The sequence below is a fragment of the Macaca nemestrina genome, chromosome 8 (genome assembly GCF_043159975.1).
Source record: "Macaca nemestrina isolate mMacNem1 chromosome 8, mMacNem.hap1, whole genome shotgun sequence".
Lineage (NCBI taxonomy): Eukaryota > Metazoa > Chordata > Mammalia > Primates > Cercopithecidae > Macaca > Macaca nemestrina.
Window position 1 is genome coordinate 60,255,175 of NC_092132.1, and position 24,642 is coordinate 60,279,816.

At 36.5% G+C, this 24,642-nt stretch overlaps 1 long non-coding RNA gene across 1 annotated transcript in view; it reads left to right on the forward strand.

Moving 5' to 3' along the window:
- Nucleotides 1-24,642, forward strand: part of LOC105477133 (uncharacterized) — an 86,680-nt gene that overhangs the window by 30,695 nt on the left and 31,343 nt on the right. Inside the window, exons 2-4 of the long non-coding RNA XR_984489.2 lie at nucleotides 8,368-8,510; nucleotides 22,715-22,856; nucleotides 22,986-23,103. This is a non-coding gene — a long non-coding RNA (uncharacterized lncRNA). The remainder of the gene's footprint in view (nucleotides 1-8,367; nucleotides 8,511-22,714; nucleotides 22,857-22,985; nucleotides 23,104-24,642) is intronic.

The following is a 24,642-nucleotide window of genomic DNA, read 5'->3' on the forward strand; positions in this document are numbered from 1 at the left end:
CGAGAACTCTCATCATTTATTGGTGTTGGAAATGTAAAATGATACAGCCACCTTGGAAGACAGTTGACAGTTTCTCACAAAATGAGCCATATTCGTACCATATGATCCAGCAATCACAGTTTGTGGTATATACTCAAAGGATTTGAAAACATGTCCACACAAAAACCTGCACATGGGTATTTATGCAGTTTGTTCATTATTGCCCAAACTTGGAGGCAATCCAGATGCCTTTCAATAGGAATGCATCTATAAACTGTGGTACAGCTATACAAAGGAATATTATTCAGTGCTATAAAGAAGTGAGCTGTCAAGCCATAAAAAGACATGGAAGAAACGTAATGGAACATTTATGAAAGAAGCCATCTAAAAAGGCTACACACTGTATGATTCCAAATTCATGACATTCTGGTATGGCAAAACTATGAAGACAATAAAATGATTATTAGTTGCCAGTGGGTAGGTTGGGGAGGCGGATGAATAGACAGAGAACAGAGGATTTTTTTTTAGGGCAGTAAAACTACTCTGTATCATACTACAGTAGTGAATACATGTCATTGTACATTTGTCGAAACCCATATAATGTACAACACCAAAAGTGGAATCTAATATAAACTATGGGCTTTGGGTAATAATAATGTGTCAACGTAGGTTCATCACATGTAACAATGTACTATTTTTGTGTGTGATGCTGATAGCGGAAGAGATTGTGCTTGTGTGGGAACAGGAGATACATGTGAACTCTGTACTTTCCAAATCAATTTTGCTGTGAACCTAAAGCTGCTCTAAAAATAAATTTTATTAATTAAAAAAATTGCACCAAACTATGAGTTTAAAGGGAAGGTTTAATTATATTACTGCTCAAATGTTTCTGCAGGTGGCAGACCTCACTGCTCAGGCAGGAGACACTTCTGCCTTTGGCAAAGAGAAACATGGAGAAAATTCTTTCTTGACTCTAGCTAGCTTTACAATCTCTGGTAAAAGGCACTGAGACATGGCATTTCTCCTTATTAGCTTTGGGATCTTGTATATGTCTCTTAACATGTCTAGCTTTGAGTTTCTCTTTCTATAAATGAGATAAAAATAACCCATACAGATTTGTGGTGAGGAATAAATGGAATGAATATAAGAAGGTGTTTGGTAAAGAGCTTGGTATATATGAAGCAGTGAATAAATCTTGACATGTGAATCTCAGTCAGGGTGATGCAACATAGAATCTTTACATTTGAGTAATGTTTTTCTAAGTGGCTGTGCTATCAAATGTTGTCTGCACAAGTTTGGTCATTGTTAAGAAAGACAGAAATCTAGGAGGCAGTGTAAGAATTAGCTGTTGAAGCTGGAAGTAAATTTATTGAAGTCTTCCTATTCATATGGAACACACCTCTCCTAAACACTTTGCATGCATTATGTCATTTAATCCATCAAATGACACCATGAAGTAGGCATTATTGCTCCCCTCTTATTTATAGGTTAAGAAAGTGTAGCTTACAGATCAATCAACTGTCTAACCTCAGGACCCAAATTTCTCTGTTTGCAAATATGGGAATCTCTATCCTCAGAACCACAGTTATATTCTGAATAGAGAGTTATTCTATTTTTATTTTTTTTCCAGTTTTGCTTGAGAAAGAAGCGGAGGGAAAGAGGAAATAGGGTCCTCACTGAATTTACATCTCCAAGGATATTTAAGCTTAATAGAAGATCTAAAGAAAGTTGATTATTTCATAGGGGTTCTAAACTTTGGGGAAATAATCCCAGAGAGTCCAGTCAAGGCAATTGTGATTGTCCAGAACTGCTCTGGTATACTCAAATGTCTAGAACAGAATCCAACATTCCAAAACTCCTTAGGGCTGAGTTTCCTGATGTTTGTTCCAGAACACACTGGTGTGTCCTGTGAATGGGATTCAGAAGTGGGAAAAATGTTGTTCTCTATGTGAGAACCTGGAGGGAGCCGTGGGCTGCCATAGCTTCCAGACTGCTTGCCTCCATCTTTGAGTCACTCATCTGTTTACTCCCGTGTGGCATGCCAGCATTTTGTTTGTGTACAATGATGTTATGTTCCATGAGCTAGAAGCTCAGCTCCCCAGAAGATGGATAATGAGCTTAGTAGAGAGTGTAAAGGGATAAAATGCCAAGGTTCACATAGCCAGAAACAAGCAAAGCAGTAAAACCTGACTGATGCGTGATTAGCTATTTCTTCTTCCAGGAACAACTGGTATCCTCGACTCAGAGCCATGGTGCAAGAGAGGGCATCAGGGACCATTAATCCCCATGCAAATGCGATTTCGTTAGATGGGAAATTGAGAGGTCTCAAGAGGTGGAGTGTTTTCATGCTCAGAGTTACACAGTGTCTTCCTAAGCCAGAATTAGATTAGTTATAGAATTTTGCACGGTCAGTGAAAGAGAGGAAGTCTAGGAATTGGTAAAGAAAGACTTTCATTAAGGGGTAATTGCAATAGAAGACTATTGTAATAGAGCTCAAAACCCTATTTCCAGAAACATTTCAAGGAAGGAGTGGGTAGGGAAAGCTTTTATATGCAGAGACTGGGGGATAGGTGGGCATGGAAAGAGGAGAGTGTGGAAAACTGCTGGGGGTGATCTTGAAATTTAAGGAACTGAGTCAAACATTGCAATAACAAGAAAGTTGAGGTAGGAAATGTCTGTAGTCAGGCATGTGAGTGCATGGGAGCATGGCAGAGGGGTGAAGTCTGAACCTGAGATGGAGTTGACAGTGAAGAAAGTTCACACAGAGTTTAGAGCCTCCTTGTCCTAGTCAAGCAAGCCTAAGTCATGTCAAGATGAACATTTGATCAGTCTTGTTAATATCAAGGCACTATTGCTTTTAGCTACTGTCTACTTTTGTTTTCAGAGTTTAACAAGTAATGTTTTATATATATTTACAATATGTGATGTATCTTAAACGAACTTCGTTCTTGCTACTTTTTTATGCTACCATTGTCCAGTTACCACAGTCTGTTTAAGGTATATCTACTGTCCTGGCTCTCATATTGTTAGAGCATATTATTATAGGTACAACTTTAGCAGTTGGATTACTGAATAGGTCAGTTGACTTGAAACAGATTTGAAAATTCTATTCAGGAGCAGACTATACTTCTAATCTAAGCTAGACATTTTGTGAAAGTGTATGCTTGATAATAAGAGAGACTAGAGATTTATTTATTCAGTAAATATTTTTCTGTGTATTTATCATGTTCCTGGTAGTAAACTAGGAGTTGAAAACAAAAAGTTGAATAAAAGTTGTTTTCTGGATACAAGGAGCTCCTAATTTGAACTAAGAGTTATATTATTATGTGGTATAAGCTATATGTAAACACAAAGGTGGTATCTATTTTTTTTATGGAACATGGCCATACTCTTTATCTTTGAGACAGCTGGTTTAATGCCAGTCATTACTTTTCCTACATGGGAATTTGTCTTGACACTTTTAAACTTGTATGGGTTCCCCTTCTTTGTCTTATTTGTCATTTTCCCACTCCAAGGACAATCTTTTTCCTTGAAATTTTGTAATAGTATTGCATACTTCGAATCACATGCCCCACCCACTATGGAAAAAACTGCTGCAGATATTGTTACAAAGCATCAACCTCATTTATTTTTTGTTTGCTTGAAGAACCTAACTGGATTTTAACACAGCAGTGCAAATCTTCAATATGATAGATCCCCTGGTCTTGCTGAAGGGAAAGTCACTGAGATACATGGGTTTGCTTCTTTGTGCTACACTTTCTTTGAGAAAAGGGACATGATAAGAAAAGTTGGAGTACACACCTGCCTCCTCCCTTCAACCCCTGTTGTCCTCTAAAGCTGACTCTAACTTTGTGATAAAGCAAAGAAGTTTTGAGATAAATAGGGAATGCTGGGGAAGACAAAGCATGAAGAGGAGAAACCAAGAGACATAAAAGCAGATGGTTGCAGCACAGTATTGGCCACAGCCGTATACAATTGTGCTGGACATGTTTCAAGGCTGCCGTGGTTCTTTGGGTCCTTCCTGCGTAACTCCTTACCTCTTCACCTAGCTACCAGCTGTGCTCCTCCACCCTCCTTATGTCATATTATGTAACTTTCATTCTTCAAAACCCACTCTGTTGCTTCATACTTTATGCCTTTTTATATCTGTTGACATTTTGATTGTTTTCCTTATGCAATCTTCAAACAACACATGCTGAACTTGAAGTCAACTTCATGCATGTGAATTGCAGGTGTTAGGTCGCTTTCTTTACTGTTCTTATTGTTAAGTTTTCTTAATGATTTTTGGTAGGGAGCTTTGAAGATACATCAAATGTTGATATTGGCCGGGCGCGGTGGCTCAAGCCTGTAATCCCAGCACTTTGGGAGGCCGAGACGGGCGGATCACGAGGTCAGGAAATCAAGACCATCCTGGCTAATACGGTGAAACCCCGTCTCTACTAAAAATACAAAAAACTAGCCAGGCGAGGTGGTGGGCGCCTGTAGTCCCAGCTACTCGGGAGGCTGAGGCAGGAGAATGGCGTAAACCCGGGAGGCGGAGCTTGCAGTGAGCTGAGATCCGGCCACTGCACTCCAGCCTGGGCGACAAAGCGAGACTGCGTCTGAAAAAAAAAAAAAAAAAAAAAAAAAAAAGTTGATATTGATCTAATTCTACTTTATATAATATAATTTATTTTGCAGAGATTTTAAAAAAACTAATAATAAAAAGTCAACTTTAAACTAGAGTTCAGCTGACTAGAACTCTCAAGCAACTTTTTTCTCCTCAATTTTTACTTACAGAGAAAGGTATTGTGACAAGTCAGCAACTTATATAAGGGATATGCTTTAAAAAACTAACATTTCTAAGGTGAAATTTGAGAATCAGCCCACAATCTATTCTTTTTTCTTTTTTTGAGATGGAGTTTTGCTCTTGTCACCCAGGTATATTTAACATTTACATCAGTAGAATTGTGCAATGACAATTAAGGTTTAGAATGAATCATTAAGGAAGAATTTTATTTATTTAACAGTAATCGAAAGACAAAAATAAATGTTGACATATTTTCTATATATAAATATACACACATGTTTTCATAGCAAGGCTTAATTAAAAAGGATTTCAGTTGCTCAAGTTTCTGATTACCGTGGGAGAACAATGAATTCCTTCAGAAAACTGTTTAATTCATTTTTCTTTTATATGTGACCTAAAATTTCTAACTTATGAGAGTAGTTGGAAGATGTTTTGAATTAGTATCTCATTTCAAAAGAGATAGGGATCTTTCTGATTTGGTGTGACCTACTTCTTGGCAAGTAGTGTAAAAATATTTGGATATGAAAATGAAATCTAAATCCCAACTTTAGATCAGGATATTAAATATCACTCAGTAATTTACTTGGGGTTTATTAAATTCTGAATAAAATTTTGTCTGTTCTCTGTGGGAAGGAAAATCGTTACATAGTGGTATCAAGGGGTTCCAAGTCTAACGTGGAGGATTTTTCTTAGTGTCTGCCATGTCAAATGGATAAAGGAAATCATAAATAGATGAATACATTTGACTACATTAAAAAACATAAATCATATTTAATAAAAAGTCTTTTATTGATTTAATTCCTGCCTTGTTTAATTAAGGATATTGAGGTAGTTGAAGTAGACTAAAAAGGAAAATATGCAAATTAAAAGGCAAATAACCTTTAGGAAAAATGTTTTAAGTATGTACAGATAGTTAATTCCTTGATTAAATGAATAGCACATAAAATTGATAAGAATATTAACATTCTCATAGGCTAATGGGAATAAAAATTGACCGATACTTTGAAAAAAGGAACTAGAACTACGAAATAAATTGAGAAATGTGTCCAATGTCAATAATAGTAAAATAGATGCACATTTTATTCAATTGTAAAAATTATAATACATTGTGGATGTTTTTCAGTTACACTAACCAATGCTACAGATATGTTGAAACTGACATTTTCTTAACACTTGTGCATTATGCTTTGGTTTGCCAACACCTGGCCTATAGAATAACATCCAGATTCTTAGCACACCTCCCTTTACAATCTGTTCTCAGTCTAATTTTCTCAAGGTGCATCTCCATGACTTTCCCACACACAACTTTCTTGCTGGCCTTGCTGAAGAGATGTGCTTCTCACTCTTCACTACTACTGTCCATGTTGGTCTTTCTGACAGACCATTTACTTTCTACATTGTCATCTTCACGAATACCTATTTGTTACTCAAATTTTAGTACTGGTCTCATCTCCTCTCTACTCTCTGTAGGCTTCCCTAAAGACTCTTGTAATCTTTATTTTTTTCATTCTCTCTGCCCCATAAAATATTGTCTCCAACATTGTTATAAGGACTAGACTCAATAATTGCTTTGACATGTGGCAAATTTTCTAGGTAGGAAAGAGGTGTTCTGTGATACCTACTCATCACCTATCTGATACCCTATCAAGGAAATTATTTTGATACTTCATGCCTTATTTTGGCATGTTATTTCTATTTGACTAAGATAATTTACTTCTTTTTCTTACTTTATATGATTATATACAAATGAGCATAGTCTGTTATTACTTTTCAAATGCTAACTTTTATCCTAATATCTGTCTCTATCTCTCCTCTTTCATTAGCCTTACTTCTCATACAGTATTACTTTTAATCTTCTTACTTGTCTTCAATCCAGACTTTGTAAGGTACTTAATTATTGCAGGTGTAAGCATCTGTTAAGTTTGGTTTATCTTCTTTTGAGTCATACTGATCATTCACATTCATAGATTGAATTATGTGTTATTTTTATTATAAATTACTTTTATTTTCTGTTTTATTTTACTATTATAAATTATATGCTTGTTTGTTTTTAATTTAGTTGTGTACGTAGGCTAACTTACCAACGTATTTTATGTCAAGATAATAAAGAAATATTACACAATATTTATTATAAAAGAGGCACTGTGTCTGGCCGGTTTGAAGCTACAAACATAATGTCTCATGTCTACATAAGGTGTGCCTGGGAAGTCCCACAGAGAGCCCAACAGCCACCTTGTGTAAGAACTTTGTTAGCACTAACTAGGATGAAGCAGAAAGCCTGGAAATGTGAACTGACTATGCTGGCTATCTTTGTTCAACTACATTGCCCTACAAATGGTCAAGACTTCGGTGGCAGTTTTAAAACTGAAAATATAGATTACAATAGTCAAGGTTACTACTCTGGACATGCAAACTTTGAGTATAAAAAGTAATTTAATAGCTCTAAGGTGAAGTAAAACTTTGAATAAAAACCAGAGGTTTCAGTGTCATGTGGGAAATGGTCTAGATAATCTTTAATTGCAATCTGAATCTTTAGGTTCTTCAGATTCTTCACTACTGAATTCCTATAATTCTGTATACACAATGTTATCAGGTATATTATTAATGTTAAGTATGTTAAAAGTGAATCTAAATATCTTTTTTACCGAAGCAAAAATATTAAATAGTAATTATAAATTTTTGCTCTCATATTGTATTTCTCAAGTCTAGCAATTGTCAATTTTCTTAAGTTTTCCAAGAATCTTTTATAGTCTTAAAAATTATGGAGGCCTCCAAAGAGCTTTTGCTTAAGTGGGTAACATCTATTAATATTTTACATAATGGAAATTAAAACTAAGACATTAAAATATAATGTAACAATTCATTTAAAGTGACAAAAGAAACAATTACATAATATTATACATAAATTATATTTAAAGAAAGAACTGTATTTTCTAAAACAAAAAAATATAGTGAGAAGAATGGCATTGTTTTGCAGTTTTTCAAATATCTCTAATGTCTGGTATAATGGCTGGATTCTAATATTTGCTTTTGTATTTAATTTGTTGTTCTATGTTGTGGCTAACTGTATGGAGAAAATCCATTCTTACACAGATGCATATTTGGAAAAAAAACAAGGAACATTTTAATAGCCTTTTAAGATAACTGGATTTCTTTCCTGAAATATAAGTACATATGTCAAAACTCAAAGTGTAATTGTTTCTTAACGGTTAGTTGGAAAACAGCATTGCAAATCATTTTAATGAACTTTTCACATACTGTAATATCAAAATCCAATGGCCTGTCTTGCATATTGAATGAGTCTACCTATACATGATTTTGTACATTATATAGTCTTAATTTAGAAAATGTGGGTTCAATTATTTCTGATGATCTTTTCATCATTGACTCGATATAAAAAAAATCACATACATCAGTATCATCACTGATCTCTTGAAAAAATCATTAAGTATTGTGAATCCACCAGTCTCATCACAGCAGATAAAAATCTCTAGCATTCTACTTTTCACTTAAAAGTGTGGATTATATCAGTGGCAACAGATACGCCTAATACTCAAGTGTGAATAACCATAGTGTTTTTGTCATTGTTTTAATTTAAGATGATGGTCCAAGGGAAAAAATGTCCAGTTCAGCCTGCAACTCAACAACTGTAAGAAAGCTTTTTTCCAAGAAATAATTGTATTTCTAGATGGCATCAGTGGCAATTTACACATACTTCCCCTTTTATCAACAGAACATTAAGGTAGGTACTTAAAGAGTCAAGATTTAATGTAATTTATGTTTTGTATTCTTTCATCAAAAATATTTTTAGGGAGCATATATTTAGGGCAACTTGAATCTATGTCTCCCAGGTTGCAGTCTTCAAATTCAGCCCGAATAAACTGTCCATTTACATTTAATTTTTTTTTTTTTTTTTGAGATGGAGTCTTGCCTCTCTATCACCCAGGCTGGAGTGCGGTGGTGTGATCTCGGCTCACTGCAACCTCCACCTCCCGGGTCCAAGTGATTCTCCTGCTTCAGCCTCCTGAGTAGCTGGGGTTACAGGTGCCTACCACCACGCCCGACTAATTTTTGTATTTTTAGTAGAGATGGGTTTTTACCATGTTGTCCTGGCTAGTGTCAAACTCCTGACCTCAGGTGATCCACCTGCCTTGGCCTCCCAAAGTGCTGGGATTACAAAGTGCTGTGAGCCACTGTGCCTTGCCAAAAAAAGAACATTCTTAAATGAAACCAGCTTTTTTTTTTTTTTTCCTGCACGTGCATGGTGGGAAAAAATACAATGAGCACTAATACAGTTTGGCTCTATTTCCTTGATTTGTGCTAAGAAGCACTATTTTTACCCTTCATTTCGCCATTGTAAAAATATTAGTTTACTTAGTGAAAAAGGTAAATAACATGTTAGTAGTAGTAGGAAAAGTTTTTGACAGATCCCCGCTGGAAGGGTCTCCATCTCAGGTGTTCACAGAACACCCTTTGAGAACTGCTCGTCTAGTCCTTCTATCTTTCTCTCTCTAGAATGATTATTTCTTGCTTTTTATCTATCCTAAAACTTACATCTCTGTCTCCATCCTCATTCTTAACTTTATTTACTTAAATATAGAGAATTTCTCAAACTCCTTTATCAAATCTACCTACCAACCAGCACCTGGGTCAAAATATTCTGCCTTCCTTCCCATTTCTGTGGCTGAATTATCTATTCATGCTCCTATCTCATGCCATCTCCACCACTTTTGCCTTTGATTCTGAGACAGGAGTTCAGCAAAACTTGTTTCTCAAGACACAGGTTACAAAGACCCTGCTGATAAAACAGAATGCTGTAAAGAAGCCAGCAGAAACCAGTCAGAATCAAGATGGCAACAAAAGCTACCTCTGGTTGTTCTTACCGCTCATTATGCACTGATTATAATGGATAAGCCTGCTAAAAGAAACTCCTACCATTGCCACCAGTTTACAAATGCCATGGCAACGTTTGGAAGTTACATGGTCCAAAAGGGCAGGAACCCTCAGTTCCACTCCCTGCTTTTTTCCCAGAAAACTGATGAATAATCTACCCCATATTTAGCATAAAATTAAGAAATAACCATAAAGATGGCCAGCCAACAACCCACGAGGGCTACTCTGCCTAGGGAGTAGCCACCCTTTTACTCTTTTGTTTTCTTAATGAACGTGCTTTCATTTTACTCTGTTGTCTCACTCTTGAATTCTTTCCTGTGCAAAGTCAACAACCCACTTGGCCTCCTGGCCTGAGCCTCAATTTTGGGGTTTGCTGTGTGACAATTCCATCTTCCCAAGATGTTTAAAATTGGACTCTTCATCTTCTTCCCAACATGGTACATTGGCAGTCTTCTCATCTCAATTAATGGCAACTCAACCCTTTCCATTATGTTGGCCTAAAGCATTGAAATCATCCTGCATGACTCTCTTCTATCATCCCTGACAGCTACCCTGTCAAGATACCACATTTATTCTAGCTTCAAAATACATTTAGTTTTGAGTTCTGTCTTAACACCCCCACTGCTACTGCTCTGGTTCAAGCCCCCACTGATTATTATTTTAATTGGTTTGTAATTGGTCTTTTGTCTTCCAATCTTGATTTTCTATAGCCTATTATCAAAACAACAGCTAAAGAGATATTTTAAAAACTTAAGTCAAATCATATTAACTTCAAAAGTCATCTTATCACACTTAACGTGATAGCAGAAATTTTCAGCAGCCTGTCAGCTTTGCATGATTTGGCCTTCAATCTTTTCTTCCTTTCTCACTGACGTTATCTCCTTTCTCTCTTTGCCTGACTTACTTTGCTCAAATCACAGAGGCCTCCTTGTAGATCTTTGGAGCCACAAGGCATGATCCTAATTTACAGCCATGCTGTACTTCTTCCTGAAGGGCATTTCCCCCAGTACCTGATTTCCCCCTTACTTCACATTGCTTCTCAAATGCCACTAATCAGAAAACTCTCCTTGCGTACCTATGTAAAGTAGCCTTACTACAGCCACTCTATTTCCTTAACTTGCTCAATACATACTTATAGTAAGTATCATCCTTGGACATATTATTTATTTATTTAATTATTTGTTGTCTATTTCTATGATTCTATTAGAATGTAAGCTCTGTGAAGACAGGGACATTTTCTTTTTCTTTAATTAATTTTTTTTTTAACTTTAAGTTTCAGGCTACATGTGCAGAATGTGCAGGTTTGTTACAAAGGTATCTGTGTGCCATGGTGGTTGGCTGCACTCACTAGCCCACTAAGCCCCACATGCATTAGCTATTTGTCCTGATACTCTCCCTCCCCTTGCCACCCCCCAACCCTTTCTAGCTCCAGTGTGTGTTGTTCCCCTCCCTGTGTCCATATGTCCTGATTGTTCAACTCCCACTTATGAGTGAGAACATGTGGTGTTTGGTTTTCTTTTCTTGTGTTAGTTTGCTTAGGATGATAGCTTCCAGCTTCATCAGTGTCAAGACAGGGACAATTTTCTGATTGTTACTGCTATGTTTCTGACTCCTAGAACAGTTCCTGGCATGTAGCAGGCATTCAATACAGATGTTTTTGACACTTAGATCAAGATGGCTGGCTAAAGGTGCTCAGCACTAACCTCCCTAAAACAGAAGGACCAAAACAACAAATAGATAACCACAAGTTGAATAGAGTGTCTAGAGAACACTGGAATTTAGCAAGGAAGTGACAGAGACTCTCTGAGGCATGGAAGCTTGGGATAGGACCATAGAGAGCAAAGCAAACAAACTGGCCAGGATTAACTAGAAGAACTCATTCAGGGAGAAGTAAAGCAAGAGATCCTCAGCAATCCACACTCTTACTACAGATTCCTGCAGTCCTAGTTATGAGAGCCCAATAGCCCTGAAGGCCCCAAACACAATACAGGGAGCTGCCTGGAGTCCACAAAACTGTATTATTCCACAGAGGAAATTTACACTGGGTCCTCCCAACTCACTGACACCCAGGTTACTGCAGCCTGGTGCCATTTTGAGAGGGGAGCAAACACAAGACTGCATCCTGCCCAGGGGCCTAATAGCCCTTGCATCTCCATATCCCTGGGGCACCATTGACATGACACCACATCTACCCAGAGGGCTGCAGTGTTTTGACACCAGTGATGCAGCCATGACCTTGGGACCCAAGCCAACACAGTGCCCTGTACTCTGGGGAACAAGAGGTCCAACACAGCAGGAAAGTTGCCCTCAAGAGAGTGGGAGCCAGTGTGTGATCTTCTCAGAACCTGAGAGCTGCCCACCTGGGGTCTGCTGCCCTTACCATCAGCAACTCTGTCCCCTTCAGCAGTGGAACCACCCAGGGGCTGAAAACTGGCTTGCCCATAGCCAGCTCACTGTTGTCAGCAACCCTGCCCCCTTCAAATTGGATCACCAGAGCCCAACAACCAGCTCACACAAGGCCTGCTGCCCCCGCTGTCAGGTAACTTTGTCCCTTTGGCAGCAGAACCACATGGGAGCCTGAAGATCAGCCTACATGGGGCTTACTACTGCCACCACCAGCAACCCTACCTTCCTCAACAGTGGGGCTGCTATGCACCTGCATGGCACCCAGAGGTCCAAGGACTGGTCTGCCTGGTTCTCGCTACTACCACCATTGACACCCTGCCCTTTCCAGCAGCATAGCTATTGCACACCTGTGCATGCCTCTCAGGGACCTGAGAGATCTACCTTCCCAGTGTCCTCATCCTCAGCAAAGCCACATCATAGCCTCCACAAGCAACCACAGCCTACACCACTGAGGCATTTGCAGACACTGCTGTTACTGATTATGGCCAAAGAAATCATGCAGAGACTACACTACTGCATCCACCCAGAAACAAAACCAAGCACCCTACCTAACTAACACTATAGGACACATTTACAGGAAAAGGTCTCTAATTATGGAAGCTACTTCATAAAGTTGGGAGAAGTAACTATTTCACCAGAAGTTCAGATATAAACATAGGGCCACAAGAAACCAAAACCAAAACCAAAACCAAACCAAACCAAAACAAAACAAAAAACAGGAAGGAAACAGAACATCTCCAAAAGAACACAATAATTATCTAGTAACATGCCCCAAAGAAAAGGAAATGTGTGAAATGCCTGATATGGAATTCAAAATAATAATCTTAATATTAACAAAATCAAGAAAACAATTCATGATCTAATAAGATTCAGCAGGAAAAGCAAGGGTGGTTAATGGGTACAAAAATAAAGTTAGAATGAATAAGATCTAGTATTTGATAGCACAACAGGGTGACAATGATTTATTGTACATTTAAAAATAACAGTATAACCGGAGTGTTCATAACACAAAGAAATGATAAATGCTTGAGGTGGTGAATACCCTATTTACCCTGATGTGATTATTATACATTGTATGCCTGCATCAACATATCTCTTGTACCCCATAAATATATACAACTACTATGTACACATAACAAAAATCTAAAAATTAAAAGAGATTCAACAGAGAGATAGATATCATAAAAAAGAACCAAACAGAAATGTTGGAAGTGAATAATTCAAGGAATTAAACAAAAAATCCAATTGAGAGCTTCAACAATAGACTAGAGCAAGTAGAAGAAAGCATTTCTAAATGTGAAAACAGGTCTTTTAAAAATAACCATTGAACACAAAAAAAGGAAAAGAAAAAGGAGGAAAAAAGAATGAAGAAAGCCTGTGTGACATATGGGACACCATTAAGTAAACAAAGTTTTGTGCTGTGGGAGTTTCAGAAGCAGAAGAGGTGGGAAAAGGCATAGAAAACCTATTTAACAAAATAATAGCTGAAACTTTCCCTCGTCTTGGGAGAGATATGGACTTCCAGATACACAAAGTTCAAAGCTTCCCAAATAGATTCAACCCCAAAATGTTTTCTACAAGACACATTATAGGCAAACTGTCAAAATTAAAAGACAGAGAAAGAATTCTAAAAGCAGCAAGAAAAAAGCATCAAGTCATATATAAGGGAATCTTCTTCAGACAAACAGATTTCTCAGCAGAAACCTTATAGGCTAGAAGAGAATGAGGTGATATACACAAAATGCTGAAAGAAAGAAATTGATAGGCAATAATAATATAGCTGATAAAACTATCTTTCAGAAATGAAGAAATGAGTTCTTTCCCAGAAAAGCACAAGCTTGTCATTACCACTAGACTGTCTATACAAGAAATGTCTAAGGGAGTCACACATTTGAAAGAGAAAAGATGGTATCTACCATAATGAAAACACATGAAAGTGTAAAACTCACTGGTAAAACAGACACACAAATGAGAAAAAGAAAGGAATCAAACTTTAGTACTACAGAATATCACTAAACCACAAAGATAAATAAAAAGAGAAGAAGAAACAAAGGATACACAAACAACTAGAAAACATTTAACAAAATGCTAAGAGTAAGTCCTCGCTTATCAATAACAACCTTGGATGTAAGTAGTATAAGTTCCTGAATTAAAATATATAGACTGTCTAAATGGATAAAAAACAAGACCTAACTATATACTGCCTACAAGAAATTCACTTCACCTACACACACAAAAACAGAAAGTGAATAGAAACAAAAAGATATTTCACACACAAAAAAATCAAAAGTAAGAGTAGCTATGCTTATACCAAACAAAAAATACTTTAAGTCAGAAAACATAAAAGAAGCTAGAAAGGCATTACATAATGATAATGATAAAGGAATCAGTTCAGCAAGAGGTTATAACTATGCTTCAGTATTACACGCACGCGCGCACACACACACACACACACCCCCACACCCAATACCGGAGCACCCAGATATATAAAGCAAATATTATTAGAGCTAAAAAGGTAAGGGTGGCATGTTAGGTACATATTTGTCATTTCACAATTTACTGGCTAGCAAGACTTGACAAGAATATGTGTCTAGCATGGGCAACTGAGCCTCACTTGGTATTTCATTTAGCATTTCAAGTGTGTGATGAAGTTGCCTTGTCTGGTGCAATTTTATGTGGCCAGATATGCACAGGTCTGAATTCACAAAAGACCTCACTTTCCTAATCAAGAACAGGTTTAAAAGAGATTCATACATGTCCAGAGGACTTTACTTCCAGGTATGTTGAGAGAGAGAGAGAGAGAGAAAGAAACACACACAGAGAGAGAGAGAGTCTCTGGGAGAAAGGGGGGGGAGAGAGAGAGAAAAAAACAGAGAGAGAAAGAGACAGACACAGAGAGAAACACAGAGAGAGAAACAGAGAGAGAGATACACTAAAGGTAGAGGTTAGCAAATTGAAGACCTTTGAAGCATACCACTTTCTTTTCTGTATACTTGATTTCTAAAAAAGTAGAAGTGAAAGTTTACTTTACCATAGTAAATTCTAATAAATGCACCTTTGCTTAATTAAGCTTTGGTGATATTTTTGGAAATTCAACAATGTGAAAGTTCTACCAAGATCTTTTCAAGAAATCTTCATTGCAGCAACTCAAGACCCTCAACTCAAAAACAGTGTGCTTCACGAAGGTTCCTTGAGCCTCCTGTTTGGGCTATGCTATCTAACACTGCAGTATGAGATATTTCACCTTGGGTCTGACCTATTATTTGCTTTTTGTTGAGCTCCAAAATGCTAAGGTTTGTTTTTGTTTCCTCAGAAATTAGATCTCCTTTAATAATCCTTTTATTATGTAATCAGATTTAAAAGTTTTTTGCTTATTGGAAAACTGCCTTGCTAGTAATAACATTATTTTCTCTGTCTGTCCTTCTCCCTATTTGATGTGATTCTGCTACAGCAAATTCACAGGGAAGAGGACCAGTTTAGGCCCTGTTGAGCCCATTCTTTAAGACAGTCCTGGGACCTAAGGAATTCAGAAGTTTTCTCCTTAGAATGGCGTTCTTTGGATGCATTTTGCCTTCGGTCACTTATTAAAAACCTTACGAAAACTTTACCCACACTTACCTTGTTTTTTTCTAGTGAGAGTCTGACTGCAGAAAAGATCTCCTCTTCAAACCTTCTATCTACTAGGAAATGCATATTTTTCAGATTTTAGGCAGCCCACCAATTAGGTTGTGGAGTCTCAAAACATTAAGAGCATAAGCAATGCGTTCAACTGATTGTTGCGTAGAATATGACATCTTACTAGAGGTAAAATCTGCCTGGATGGCAGAACTTAATCACGCTCACCAGAGCTTTGCCGACTAGTGAGTAATAATAGAGTTAAGATATCTACTGAAAGTAGTATGCCTTTGGAGTAGTCCATGATTTTTGAATACTGAAAAAATGAGGGTTTTTCTTTAACCTCTGCAGAAATCCCAGTGAAAAAAGTGAAAAATAATCAGCTCATTTAAGAATTTGTAGGTATTTTAATGCTTTCTAAGAAGGTAACTGTGATAAAAGTATTAATCCATACAAGAAGGTAGAGCATTGAGGCTAAAGGAAATGCTCAAGCTGCTGATTGATTACACCTGACAGGCAGCCCTCACAAAAGAACTGGCCCATATAATGCATGAGGAAGCTGACTACAATGCACAGGCTACTATAAAAATGCCAGAAATGTGGCATCACTTTGGTTCCAAGTGTGAAACAGTTACTGGGGAAAAACCTGGTAGATAATTGGGCAATTGATGTCTGGTGCTTTCAGGACAAGTGCTTTGTGATGCCAGACATTACAAAATATTCCCTAAGCCAGAGAGGACAAATCAGCTATTATACTCAAGTAACTAGTGGAAGGGACTTTTTGCAAAGGGATGAGGTGCCTTTGTGCATGTCTTATCTAACAAAACATTGAAAAATTATTATTTTCAATATTATGTGATCAAAATTCCAGCTGAGACCAAATAAGGCTACCAATAATAGTAGCTTTTAGATAGGATCTGAAAACATATTGCTTTGCACCATGGCTCAGTGTGGAAGTGCACAACGGGGAAGAAAGAAAAATATATGGTAAATATTAAAAATTACATACCTTTAAAAGTTGAGACTTAGAATAAAATATCTATCTGCAGTCATACTCCTGATTCTTCCTCCCAGAAGAAACCATTTTCTGTTATTTTCAGAGCTTGTCTCCATACTTCTAAGTATAATTTTATCATTTAAAAAAATTTTCAGTTTAGATATTAAAATTGTTAACTAAAGAGATTCAGCTCTTTTACATGAACCTACCAGTTCCATTATTTTCTCTCTTCCTGTCTTCCCAAAGTAGTTATATCACAATTTATTAAATTGTTATTTGGTTTTTGCACTGTCTACACCCTTTAAATATTTTCAGCTAAGCAATTTATTAAATTTATTTTTTCTTGTATTTTTTATTTTCTATTTTTCTTTCATGAACCTCTTACTAATTAATTCCCAAATATTTTGATGGAACTGCAATCTCTTGTCCATATATCCAAGCAGCTGTTTTGTTTGTTTGTTTGTTGTCCTTTTTAGATATTTCTTAGAGTTCTCAATCCTTCTGCTCCAATTTTTACTGGTTACTTTCTTTGTTTCACAGATGGAATCTTGAGACTCTCCATTATGATCAGTCTGGGAATTTCCCTTTACCTCTTTCCTTCATCCTATGTCCTGAATATCATGTTTTCATTATTTCCTGGTTTATACTCTGCTGGAGTACAAATCCTACAGTAATTTCTTGAGAAGGGCTGTAACTATTTTGCCTTCAGTTTTTGAGTTGTTTGGGGATTCATCTTACTGGCTTCCTGCATAGTCTTCCTTAGTTATCAACTTCTCTAAAGGCAATGTCAGTTACTATCCATTCTTCTAAGTTCTAAAATTTTGTTTCATCTCTTATTTGCTGCTGTTTCCTACTCTGTTCTCTTTATCTTTACACATTGCACATATTTTATTCCTTTATTGTCATTGTAGTGGGGTTTCAGGAGGAAGCAAGTAGCAGCACATTTGTTCAATATACCGTGTTAACTATAAAACTCTCATCTCATTTTTAGTTACCAGAATCGAGAATGACTAATTTGATGTGCATACAGTGAAGGCCAGAAGTAGCTCAGGAAAAAAGTCATTCAACAGAACAGTTAATATATTAAATTGCTGCTGCCAGATGGAGGTTATACATTCTTCACTGTTGAGGATATTGTGGGCTTTTCCTCCTGTTTTAATTTTTAGTTTCACTAAACAAAATGGGCACTAGATGGCTCTATAAAAGCATATGTATTCAGAACATTCCATTCAGCTCAAGAATTAAAAAGCATAAAATCTTTCAGAACAAAAGAAAATTTAAGCATCTTTTTTAGTTATGAGAAAGTGAGTTGAAAACTATTACTAGCCATTAAGGAATAAATTACACACTTTAAATTTTTGAAGTATTCTTTATTGTCAATAAATATTTGTCAAATATGTATGAAATGCCAGCTACTAGGAGCAGTGCTGGAGCTGTAGTGATAAGAGAAACAAAAACGGCCCTGTGGAATTTACTGGCAAAAAAAAAAAAAAAAAAAAATTCAGAAGATAAACAGATAATTACAAATGATGAATTAAATAGTTCCAAGAATGCAAAGTTGTTTTTTTTTAAAAATTTTCTACATTTATATCCTAATTTTCTTTTTTTCCTTTTTTTTTTTTAATTATACTTTTAAGTTCTGGGTTACGTGTGCAGAACATGCAGTTTTGTTACATACGTATACATGTGCCATGGTGGTTTGCTGCACCCCTCAAACTGTCACCTACGTTAGGTATTTTTCCTAATGTTATCCCTCCCCTAGCCACCCACCTCCTGACAGGCCCTGGTGTGTGATGTTCCCCTCCCTGTGTCCACATGTTTTCATTGTTCAACTCTCACTTACACGTGAGAACATGTGATGTTTTGTTTTCTGATCTTCTGATAGTTTTCTGAGAATGATGGTTTCCAGCTTCATCCATGTCCCTGAAAAGGACATGAACTCATCCTTTTTTTATGGCTGCATAGTATTCCACGGGGTATGTGTGCCACATTTTCTTAATCCAGGCTAACATTGATGGGCATTTGGGTTGGTTTCAAGTCTTTGCTATTGTGAATAGTGGAGCAATAAACATACATATGCATGTGTCTTTATGGTAGTATGATTTATATTCCTTTGGGTAGATGCCCAATAATTGGATTGCTGGGTCAAATGGCATTTCTAGTTCTAGATCCTTGAGGAATTGCCACACTGTCTTCCACCATGGTTGAACTAATTTACACTCCCACAAACAGTGTAAAACCATTCCTATTTTTCCACAACCTCTCCAGCATCTGTTGTCTCCTGACTTTTTAATGTTCACCATTGTAACTGGCATGAGATGGTATCTCATTGTGGTTTTGATTTGCATTTCTCTAATGACCAGTGATGATGAGCATTTTTCATATGTCTTTTGGCTGCATAAATGTCTTCTTTTGAGAAGTGTCTGTTCATATCTGTTGCCCATTTTTTGATGCTTTTTTATTGTTGTTGTTGTTATTTTCTTGTAAATTTGTTTAAGTCCTTTGTAGATTCTGGATATTATCCCTTTGTCAGATGGATAGATTGCAAAAATTTTCTCCCATTCTGTACATTGCCTGTTCTCTCTGATGACAGTTTCTTTTGCTGTGCAGAAGCTCTTTAGTTTAATTAGATCCCATTTGTCAATTTTGGGTTTTGTTGCCATTGCTTTTGGTGTTTCAGACACGAGTCTTTGCCCATGCCTATGTCCTGAATGGTATTGCCCAAGTTTTCTCCTAGGATTTTTATGATCCTAGGTCTTACATTTAAGTCTTTGATCCATCTTGAGTTGATTTTTGTATAAGGTGTAAGGAAAGGGTCCAGTTTCAGTTTTCTGCATATAGCTAGCCAGTTTTCCCAACACCGTTTATTAAAAAGGAAATCTTTTCCCCATTGCTTGTTTGTGTCAGGTTTGTCAAAGATCAGATGGTTGTAGATGTGTGGTGTTATTTCTGAGGCCTCTGTTCTGTTCCATTTGTCTATATATCTATTTTGGTACCAGTACCATGCTGTTTTGGTTACTGTAGCCTTGTAGTATAGTTTGAAGTCAGGTAATGTGATGCCTCCAGCTTTGTTCTTCTTGCCCTGGATTGTCTTGGCCATGCGGGCTCTTTTTTGGTTTCATATGAAGTTTGAAGTAGTTTTTTTCCAATACTGTGAAGAAAGTCAGTGGTAGTTTGATGGGAATAGCATTGAATCTATAAATTACCTTGGGCAGTATGGCCATTTTCACAATATTGATTCTTCCTATCCATGAGCATGGAATGTTTTTCCATTTGTTTGTGTCCTCTCTTATTTCCTTGAGCAGTAGTTTGTAGTTCTCCTTGAAGAGGTCCTTCACATCCCTTTTAAGTTGGATTCCTAGGTATTTTATTCTTTTAGTAGCAGTTGTGAATGGGAGTTCACTCATGATTTGGCGCTCTGTTTGTCTGTTATTGGTGTATAGGAATGCTTGAGATTTTTGCATGTTGATTTTGTGTCCTGAGACTTTGCTGAAGTTGCTTATCAGCTTAAGGAGATTTTGGGCTGAGATGATGGGGTTTTCTAAATACACAATCATGTCATCTGCAAATAGAGACAATTTGACTTCCTCTCTTCCTATTTGAATACCCTTTATTACTTTCTGTTGCCTGATTGGCCTGGCCAGAACTTCCAATACTATGTTGAATAGGAGTGGTGAGAGAGGGCATCCTTGTCTTGTGCTGGTTTTCAAAGGGTATGCTTCCAGTTTTTGCTTATTCAGTATGATATTGGCTGTGGGTTTGTCATAAATAGCTCTTATTATTTTGAGATACGTTTTATCGATGCCTAGTTTGTTGAGAGTTTTTAGCATGAAGGGGTGTTGAATTTTATCAAAGGCCTTTTCTGCATCTATTGGGATAATCATGTGGTTTTTGTCTTTGGTTCTGTTTATGTGATGGATTACGTTTATTGATTTGAGTATCCTGAACCAGCCTAAGAATGCAAAGTTTTATGAAAAGATATAAGGTGGTGTTGGAACATGTAGCAGGATGTTTGACTTAGACTAGGTCAAGAAAGCTTCTTTGAGGATGTGAGGTCCCAGCTGATGTCTGAAGAATAAATAGACTGATGAAGCAACTGCCTGAAAAGATGTGTGTTCTAGGCTGAGGAGCAGCACAGTTAAGGTTCCCATGACATGGCAGAGAACATGAGACTGAGAGAAGGCCAAGCTTCCTGGAGTGGAGTGGATAGAGAGAGAGTGGGACTAGGTGAGGCTTGTGAGGTTTCAGGGGCCAAATCATGAAGGTCTGGGATTTCACACTGAGTCTCCGGGAGGTGGAAAGCTATGAGTGTTTTAAGCACACTAGTCATGAATTTATGAATTCATGTTTTTATAGCTAACTCTTGTCACCGTGTGAAGTATGGATTGGATTTGGTAAAATTTCAACTTTTCTAAAGTTGTCCAAATCACTGGATTAATGATGGTCACCAAGGAATGATTGAAATCGTGTATAGTAGTGGCTTTATGGGTGTGGCTTAGAATCTAGTTAGGGACATGGTAGTCCCCTAGATAAAACCATCAAAGGAAACTTTTGCAGAATACATATATATATATTTTTTTCCTCATATATCTTATATTTTAAAAATATATACATGTATTCATATTGATATGGTTTGACTCTGTGTCCCCACACAAATCTCATCTTGAATTGTAATCCTCATGTGTTGAGGAAGGGAAGTGATTGCATTATGGGGGGTGGTTTTCCCCATGCTGTTCTCATGATAGTGAGTGAGTCTCACAAGATCTGATGGTTTTAAAAGTGGCAGTTTTTCCTATGCTGACTCTCTCTTTCTCCTGCCAGCTTGTGAAGAAGATACCTGCTTTTCCCTCTGCCCTGATTGTAAGTTTCCTAAGGCCTTCCAAGCCATGCGGAAATGTGTCAATTAAATATCCTTTATAAATTACCCAGTCTTGGGTAGTGTCTTTATAGCAGTGTGAAAAAGGACTAACACACACACACACACACACACATACACACAGAGCACTATAGCTAAATGCTTACAGTATAATGTGGTCTATGATTCTTATTAAAGTTATTATTTTATTTTTTTGATTGAATTTTTAGTTAAGTAAAAATTACTTTATTGTTTATTTTTAATTAAATAGGCATTACTTTAATTGATATTTGGTTTGGATTGTATCATAAGATGTGAAGGGATTGAGAATGAGGTACAATGGCATAACTTTGCCTACTTTTTGTTATTTCTCATATATTATGTATAACATATAATATTATTCTCCACTATGTGTTTGTACTAGTTTAGCCTTAATCAGTTCAGTCTTCATTTGATCTATAATTGAACAACCCAAGCCATGGGAACATACTATAAATTTTTCTAGAAATTTTAGAGTTGGAAAGGGTGTTACTGATCTTTTTTTTTTTTTTTTTTTTTTTTTTTTTAATTTTACACTGTGTTTTTGTGGAATCTTAGGCAGTTCTTTTAGGGTGTCTATAAGTTGTCTGGGAAGTGGATGAGTTTCAAACTGGCAATACTCTGCCTTCCTCTGCTTTAACTGGAGAAACCCTGCTTATTGGTAAGCTTTTGTGCAAAATTTCATATGATGAGAACTTCATGTTGATATAAAGTTGGAAATACTCTGATTTTGTTCAATATACTCATTTTCATGGGAGCACACTGAGGGCCAGGGTTGTAAAAGGATTTTCACAATTTCCAAATAAAAGAAACAGGACTTTCCCTTAGACATCTGGTGTAAGCAACTCACGAATTCCATTACACACAAAGATAAGCTGACGTGTAAATAAATTTGCATGACTTTTTAAAATGAGAAAGCCCAAGTATTTCAATAAGAAATATAGAATTCCCAGAGTAAATAGAAATTAAAAGTTATACAATGTACATATAAAGAGAAAAACATTGTTCTCTTGTATGATGAAATCATATTCTTGTTTTAAATTGTACTGCTTTGCTTAGGTCCATGTTTAAATATAGTAGCATTTACTATAGTCTCTTACAGATTATAGATGTTCGAAATTTTTTTTCTGACCCTTTTTAGGAGTATCTGGAAGGAGGCTACACAGAAATTAGCAGGAAATAAGTGACAACAAAATTTATCAGTTAAGAAGTGACCAAAGAATTAACTGCAACCCCCATCTGGTGCACTATCACATGGTGAAGTGTTAAGTGACAATAGCAATGTAAGAACCTGGCTGCTCTTGGGGATACTTTCAGGTTGATAAGTCCTAAGAATTCAAATGCTGGAATAATAACAGTCCTAAGAATTCAAATGCCCATTTTTCTAGGAGAAAATTATTTTTTTTTTGTAGTTTTGGGAATCTGGTTCAGAGAATCATGAAAGACCAGTGGAGGCATCACTGTGAGCAAGAGTAATAACCACAATATTTAACCATCAATAGGAAAAGGACTTAAAGCAATCAGAATACAGTAAGTCTGGATCAAAGTTTTTGGGGTCCTCTACTGATTCAGATATTATCCCTTCAGTTGCTGGATCCTGGGTTTGCTAGGGGGAAGGCATAGGGGCTTAGGATAGTGACTATTTACCAAGTACTACAGAAATACGTCAATGTACTAATGTTACTGGCTGAAATTCAGTTCCTTTTATGGGAATAAAAAGTCTTTCTCTTTGAAGAATGTTGCCCGGAAATTTATCTGGATCTACTGTATTTATTTCTTAAATCTCTTCTCTTGCCCATCTGTGCACTCATGCAAAATTTGATCGTGGATTTGCTCTTTAGATTCAGATATCACTCTGACTTATTATTTCATCTTTACCTCTTTCCCACATGCACTAATATTTTATGCTTTGGTGACTCACTTATCTCTGCTATTATTGGTGGCTGACCTCAGTTTATTGCTTTTTGATTACTTTGCTACATTTGTAAATTTTTCAAACATAATTTTGGGAGCTCAAAGAATGCCATCATTCTATACAAGAGGTGAGGGAAATATATAGAGTAAGTACCTTTCAAAGTTAAAAGGGTAGTGCTTCAGATGCAATTAATATGTGTTCTCTGGTAAAGTAGTTAAACAAATCGGGAAAACAATAAGTGGTTATGAATTTAGACGTTTTCTGTGGGAAAACAAAGAAAGTCTTGATAAACCTCCTGGGTTAAAGTTCAATTAACTATTGATTAATTAATTTAAATATTCTTAAAATTATAGTTATGGTATTATTTTCAAGCTTACTTTCAGTCAACATTCCCCACAGCATTGGATTGTTGTGTATAGTGCTTCTTTAAAAATATTTATTTCTAGCTCCCATTCTGAAGAGAAATTTTTGTTACTGAATGAGAAATTCCTAGAAGAGGACCTGGAAATCTAGATGTTAAGAAGCACCCCAGTTAAATCTTATAAACAACCAATTTGAGAGACATTGTTCTGTTTTATAGATCATGTTGTTACAAGGCAATGTTCAAGAACAATCAGAGTGTTTAGTTGAATACTCATAAACATATTTGCTTCTAAATCTATATAAGTAATATTTTTTGTACAAAATGCATTAGTGCTTTAATAGCATAATGTTATAGAAAAGACATTATCTAACACAACTTTCAGTTTATCTATTGTAGATATAAGTTATTTTACAACTTTATAAGTGGTAGGATACTGGTAATGATAAAATGATTCTTTTCCATAGAAAGGTAAATTGTGTCTTATATAAACGCAATTGATATTGACCTATTCTGCATGTTTTAAGCAAATTTATTATTTCATGCACACACATAGACACACACACACAAACACACACACACATACTCTTTGGGTCATTCTAACATCTTACTGGTTCTCTCAAGAATGAATGAGTCAGGAAGTCCTAGCCAGAGCAACCAAACGAGGGAAAGAAATAAAAGGCATTCAAATAGCAAAATAAGTCAAACTATCTGTCTTCACTGATGACATGATTCTATACCTAGAAAACCATAAAGACTCCACCAAAAGGCTGCTAGAACTGCTACAGGATTT